The sequence below is a fragment of the Bombina bombina genome, chromosome 2, assembly GCF_027579735.1.
Source record: "Bombina bombina isolate aBomBom1 chromosome 2, aBomBom1.pri, whole genome shotgun sequence".
NCBI classification, from domain to species: Eukaryota; Metazoa; Chordata; class Amphibia; order Anura; family Bombinatoridae; genus Bombina; species Bombina bombina.
In genome coordinates, this window is record NC_069500.1 from 518,493,561 (window position 1) to 518,500,249 (window position 6,689).

Below are 6,689 nucleotides of genomic sequence, written 5' to 3' on the forward strand. Positions count from 1 at the left end.
TATTGAACTAGGGAAGAAATAAGTAATGCTGACCAATCATGCTAGGTCAGGTGAATAAAAATAAGGTCAGCAATATGGTGGGATGTAAGGATTACTATTAGAAGAATGGTAGTAAGGGTTGCGGTATTTACAAGGTAAACCGCTGATTTAGTCCTCCTAGACTAGAAGGCACATTATATGGGGGCTTGGGGGGGGGCATTTAAATATGGTAGGTATGATAAAATGAACTTCACATTAGTAATATATTTGGTGAAAGCAAATAGTAATAGAGATATATCCCCACATAGAACAGGATCCTGTAGACATTTAATATGGGCTAGGGTGGATTGTAATACAAGTGTATGTGCCAAAATAAGTTATGGGAGACTACTTATAGCAGAGGGATATAGCCAAAACTTGACGGGACCAACCAGATCTGGTTATATGGATAGGGGAACATAATGGATGTCAGCTTATCAAGCATGGAATGGGTAATTGTAGAACTCACATGCATCTTCCTTGACCACACAACAGTTAAACATATAGTCCTGGTAACACATCTGAAACCTCAGCATGCAAAAGTAAAAAAAAAAAACACACACTGCTTATAGAGGGTAATTTGCATAGCAATGTAGAGCCAGAGCTAAAATTCTTCCATGGGCACCCACTACCCCGGCCGTTGGCAGTAGTGTGTCCTGACTAAAAGCAACTCCAGAGCTCCAGAGGCATGAGAAATCCATGAAAGACATCTTTAGATATAAATAGGGGCGATAGTCTAGCCCTACCTATGCAAACACGGAAGAGTAGTATAGAAGTAACTATGTGAAAATTCTGTTCATCTCATGGTATGTGTAACCAGACCACACGAAGCCTGCGTGTACAGATCAGCAAACACATGTGAGCAGGGATTAGTTGATGTTTAAATCTTAAGGTTCCCAATATGTTAACACAAGCACAGTAGTGTTTGGCAAAAAACATCATTGAGATAGCATAGGTAGTCTAGCCCTACCTATGCAAACACGGAAGAGTAGTATAGAAGTAACTATGTGAAAATTCTGTTCATCTCATGGTATGTGTAACCAGACCACATGAAGCCTGCGTGTACAGATCAGCAAACACATGTGAGCAGGGATTAGTTGATGTTTAAATCTTAAGGTTCCCAATATGTTAACACAAGCACAGTAGTGTTTGGCAAAAAACATCATTGAGATTTTTAAGAGAGCACTACAAATACTTGCAGCTTAGGACTGAGAGAGATGCACTAAGATACATACTTTATATATATATATATATATATATATATATATATATAAAACAAAAAAATTCCTCTCTTATTATTAAATAATAACCTGTGTCAAATGAACAGAGAACATCAAAACCATAAAATTAGCGTATCATCTAAAGTAGGTGTCAGTAAGATAGCATTTAATCAAAAGTTCTATGATGTGACATGTCCCTCGTTCCACATATTGTGAGTGCAGTAAAACAAGTCTGAGAGATCACCATGCACCCCATTGTACTATATAGGTTTTAACCCACTCCACAGTTCAAGGAACATGTCTTATTGTTATACTCTGTCAGGGAAATTATATATCTATCAAATCTATCGATTTATCTATTGAATCTATCTAACTATCAATCGTATCTATCAAATATATATTGCATCTATTGATCTATGTAATTTGTATCTATCATATGTATATTGCATTTATTGATCTATGTAATCTATGTATCTATCGATCAAATCTATCTATCTCGTGGTTGTGCAAATGGACTGTTTACGGTTGTTTGCGGTGCGTTACACAGGGAGTTTGGTCTGTCACTGTGAAGCGGGCGTAACCCTTATACTACCTGATCGATACAACATCATACCTGATGTTTTAAAGCATGTTATTCCAAACAATTTAGGAATGTTAGGTGATTTAGGCCCTTTATGGCTTAAAACCACACTCTGCATCAACTATGTAATTTTCCGTGGGAGTTTTGCCATGGATCCCCCTCCGGCATGCCACAGTCCAGGTGTTAGTCCCCTTGAAACAACTTTTCCATCACTATTGTGTCCAGAAAGAGTCCCTGTGGGTTTTAAAGTTCGCCTGCCTATTGAAGTCAATGGCGGTTCGCCGGTTCGCGAACAGTTACGGAAGTTCGAGTCTGCCGTTCGCCAACAGAAATTTTTAGGTTCGCGTCATAACTACTCTTCTGCCCGGTTGGGTGAAGACGTCTCAAGGTAGGATGATCTTCAAGGGGTTAGTGTTAGGTTTTATTAAGGGGGGAATGGGTGGGTTTTAGAGTAGGGTTGGGTGTGTGGGTGGTGGGTTTTAATGTTGGGGGGTATTGTATTTTTTTTTTACAGGTAAAAGAGCTGATTACTTTGGGGCAATGCCCTGCAAAAAGCTCTTTTAAGGGCTATTTGTAATTTAGTATAGGGTAGGGATTTTTATTATTTTGGGGGGCTTTTTATTTTATTAGGGGGATTCGATTAGGTGTAATTAGTTTAAAATTCTTGCAATTATTTTATTATTTTCTGTAATTTAGTGGGGGTTTTTTCGTACTTTAGTTTATTTAATTTAATTGTAATTAATTGTAGTTATTTTAGGTAATTAATTTAATTATAGTGTAGTGTTAGGTGTAATTGTAACTTAGGTTAGGGTTTATTTTACAGGTAAATTTGTAATTATTTTAACTAGGAAGTTATTAAATAGTTAATAGCTATTTAATAACTATTGTACCTAGTTAAAATAAATACAAAGTTGCCTGTAAAATAAAAATAAACCCTGAGATAGCTACAATGTAATTATTAGTTATAGTGTAGCTAGCTTAGGGTTTATTTTATAGGTAAGTATTTAGTTTTAAATAGGAATAATTTATTTAATTGTAGTAATTTTTTTCAATTATTTTAAATTATATTTAAGTTAGGGGGGGTTAGGGTTAGAGTTAGGTTTAGGGGTTAATACATTTAATATAGTGACAGCGACATTAGGGGCGGCAGATTAGGGGTTAATAAATGTAGGTAGGTATTGGCGATGTTCGTACAGCAGATTAGGGGATTATAAAATTTAACTAGTGTTTGCGATGCGGTAGTGCGGCGGTTTAGGGGTTAATATATTTATTACAGTGGCGGCGATATCTGTTCGGCAGATTAGGGGTTAAAACCTTTATTTAAGTGTTTGCGATGTACGGGGGGCCTCGGTTTAGGGGTTAATAGGTAGTTTATGGGTGTTAGTGTACTTTTTAGCACTTTAGTTAAGAGTTTTATGTTACGGCGTTAGCTCATAAAACTCTTAACTACTGACTTTTAAATGCGGTAGGAGTTTTGACAGGAGAGGGTCTACCACTCACTTTTCCAAGACTCGTAATACCATGGAAAAGATAGGATACGCAATTGACGTAAGGGGATTTGCGGTATGCTCGAGTTGCGGAAAAAAAGTGAGTGGTACACCTGTACCTGCCAGACCCGTAATACCAGCGGGCGTTAAAAAGCAGCGTTGGTACCTCTCAACGCTGCTTTTTAAGGCTAACGCAAGACTCATAATATAGCCGATAGAAAATACATAACTCAACCATTATTGCACAGCAAAGATGAAAGAAATTATCAAAATGTTAGTTAACCTATTTGGACAAATTGTACAAGCACAGGTACCTTGGCAATGTTCTTTCAAAAACCAGTGTCCCCCTAAAACTGCCAGACAATGTAAGCTCTAAATCATAAATTGTAAGAAATGAAGGATGCACATGTAAATAAACCTTCTATTTCTCAATATTTATAAAAAAGAGAGTGAAAAAGAGAGAGATTGTGAGAGAGAGAGATTGTGAGAGAGAGAGATTGTGTGTGTGAGAGAGAGAGATTGTTAGAGAGATTAAGAGAGTGATTGGGAGAGAGAGATTGTGAGAGAGAGAGAGAGAGACTTTGAGAGAGAGAGAGAGAGAGATTGTGAGAGAGAGATTGTGAGAGTGTGTAAGAGAGAGAGAGAGATTGTGAGAGAGATAGAGAGAGAGATTGAGAGATTGAGAGAGATAGAGAGAGAGAGAGAGAGAGAGAGAGAGATTGAGAGAGAGAGAAAGATAGATAGATAGATAGATAGATAGATAGAGAGAGAGAGACAGACAGACAGAGAGGGAGAGAAACACATGTATTTGTTTATAAACCTGTAGTGCATTGCTGCTAATTCCAGAAATGAGAACAATATTTTTCTTAGTTTTATATATGTATTTTTTATATTAGTTTAATGTGACAGTGAAATAAAAAATAAAGGAATATTTTTTACTAATTGTTTGAACTTCATATAGATAACATTGAGCCCATGCACGTTAAGTTATCCTGAAGATAACAGTGATTGTCTAAAATGCAAGTATGCCAAAAGAACTGAAATAAGGGGGCAGTTTAAAAAATCAAAGATAGAAGCTAAAACCATATTCTAAAATATTTCTTCTTATAGCTTTACAAATAACAACAGAGTCAAGTGTACATCTCTAAATTTTTTACTTAAAGAGATTTTATTAAATATGTGTTTCATCAACTTTACATTGAACAATTGCAACATTTGCCAAAATTAACCACTTTCAATCAATGGCTTTACAATGATATACAATATAATTTGGTCTATATTGAAATGACAATATTTGCTCAAACTTAATCAAAAAATATATAATCTTTTAGATCATAAATAATACTGTAAAGTAAATAAAAACACAAATAAAAACTGTATGTTGCACAGTCAACATTATTGCCCAAAAACCGCCTGAATATAGTCTGTTCGAGCTTGGACTCCCAGAGCATCATACTCCAGGAATGGATCGATATATTCTCCATACTCCTGGTTGTCCAAGCTCTCCAGATCTATAGCAGGGATTTTTAGGGCAATGTTATGCAACATTATGCAAACCATAAAAATTAAGGAGACTTTTGAGGGGGTGTACTAAAGAACCCCACTAGAGATGTCCAAGCAGTGGAAACAGCTCTTCAATACATCAAAGGTGTGCTCAATCACCGATCTTGTGGCGATGTGTGCCTGGTTGTAACGCACCTCTTCCACTCCGTTGAGGTTTTTGACTGGTGTGAATAGCCACGGAAGACACGAATATCCAGAATCACCTGCGTAAACAAAATAGATCATTGACATTAGCAATCAGAATGATTAAAATGTTTCATATACATATGTTAGAGTATCTAAGATATATTTACCTATCAGGATTCCCTCTGGCATTTGGCCCTCCTGGAACCGATGGTAGATGGCAGAATTCCAGGGGATGAAGGAATCATGGTTGCAGCCAGGGAGTCCAGAGCGTACACTCATTATCCTCAACCTGGCATCACAGATGACCTGGATATTCAGCGAGTGGTTGAATTTCCTGTCCCAGTATGGCTCCTCTGTACCCTTGGGAGGCTGCACCAAGTCATGGGTGCAGTCTATGGCCCCCAATACCCTTGGCAATCCAGCCCTTAGGTAGAACTGGAGCTTGACAGCATACCACTCCTCTGGTGTATTTGGGAAGTGGACATGATAGACTAGGCATTGGTGCAAAGCATTCAGGACAACCTTCAGATGACGTGAGAAGGTTGCCTGACTCATACCAACGCCTAGAGCTGTCACAGCCTGGAATGACCCACTTGCCAAGAAATAGAGGACCGATAGCAATTTTAACATCCCAGGGATTGCCCTAGTTCTTGCAGTGAGTGGCTCGAGAGTGTCCTTGATTTCGACATAGAGCCTCTCAATAGAAGCCCTATCTAGTCAAAATCGACAGATCACCTCTCTGGTCACTGAGGGCATGGAGCCCAATCCTTTGAAAGAAAATCCCTGGCACTCACTGGCGTTTTCGTTGTCGCACTGCAGCCATCAACACCCGCTTTTCCCTGCGTCTCCTTAATAAAAGTAAAAACTGGACTGCATTGAGTATGTCCATGCTCAAAGCTCAAAGTAATAATGAAATAAAGTAATTAAAGACCCCTTTTATAACGCCTAGTTTCACAGCTGTGAATGATTTCAGTAATTGGATAAATGATGCACCAAACATTACCTAATAAATTACTTGCACATTTTGATTATTCTCGCGTCATTTTACAAGCAATTAATTGAATAATTTATTAAAAAAGTCGTATTTTCATTATTTCTGGCATCATTTAACGAGCAAGATGGGATGTCCAAATGAATGTCTGATTAGGTCATCCAGGTGTGTTTATCAGCTGTAAGAAATGCAGGTGTGTTTATGCAATTAACTAAATTAATTATGAAAAACACATGAGTATTTTGCTCTAGTTTAATTCATATTTCTTAATGTTCTGTGTTCGGATAGCAGCATTGTGAAGGTTAAAAATGTTAGTGATTATTTTTATTTTTTTTCAGATTACATATTAAAGAAAAAAGTGGTGTATTAACATTTGCAAACCTAATATGGTATGATATGGTCATTTTAATATGAAATATTGTTTAATATCCTTTATGTGATTCATAATACCATTTACGAATCATTTCAATGTATTTTGAAGACGCAAAGTTAAACAGTGACAAAAATGAGCAAAAGACAAATTTTAAATGGCATTCTAACTCCAAAAAAGCATCATAACAACAGAATGAAAACCGTGACATTGTTTATTTGAAGTTATATGGGTAATTGACCTTTTAAGCTTCAACGACGCTGCCATACAAACAGAAGATCAGAGTTCATGTCATGCCTATGTAAATATGCAGGTGTTGTGCATAATTAATTGA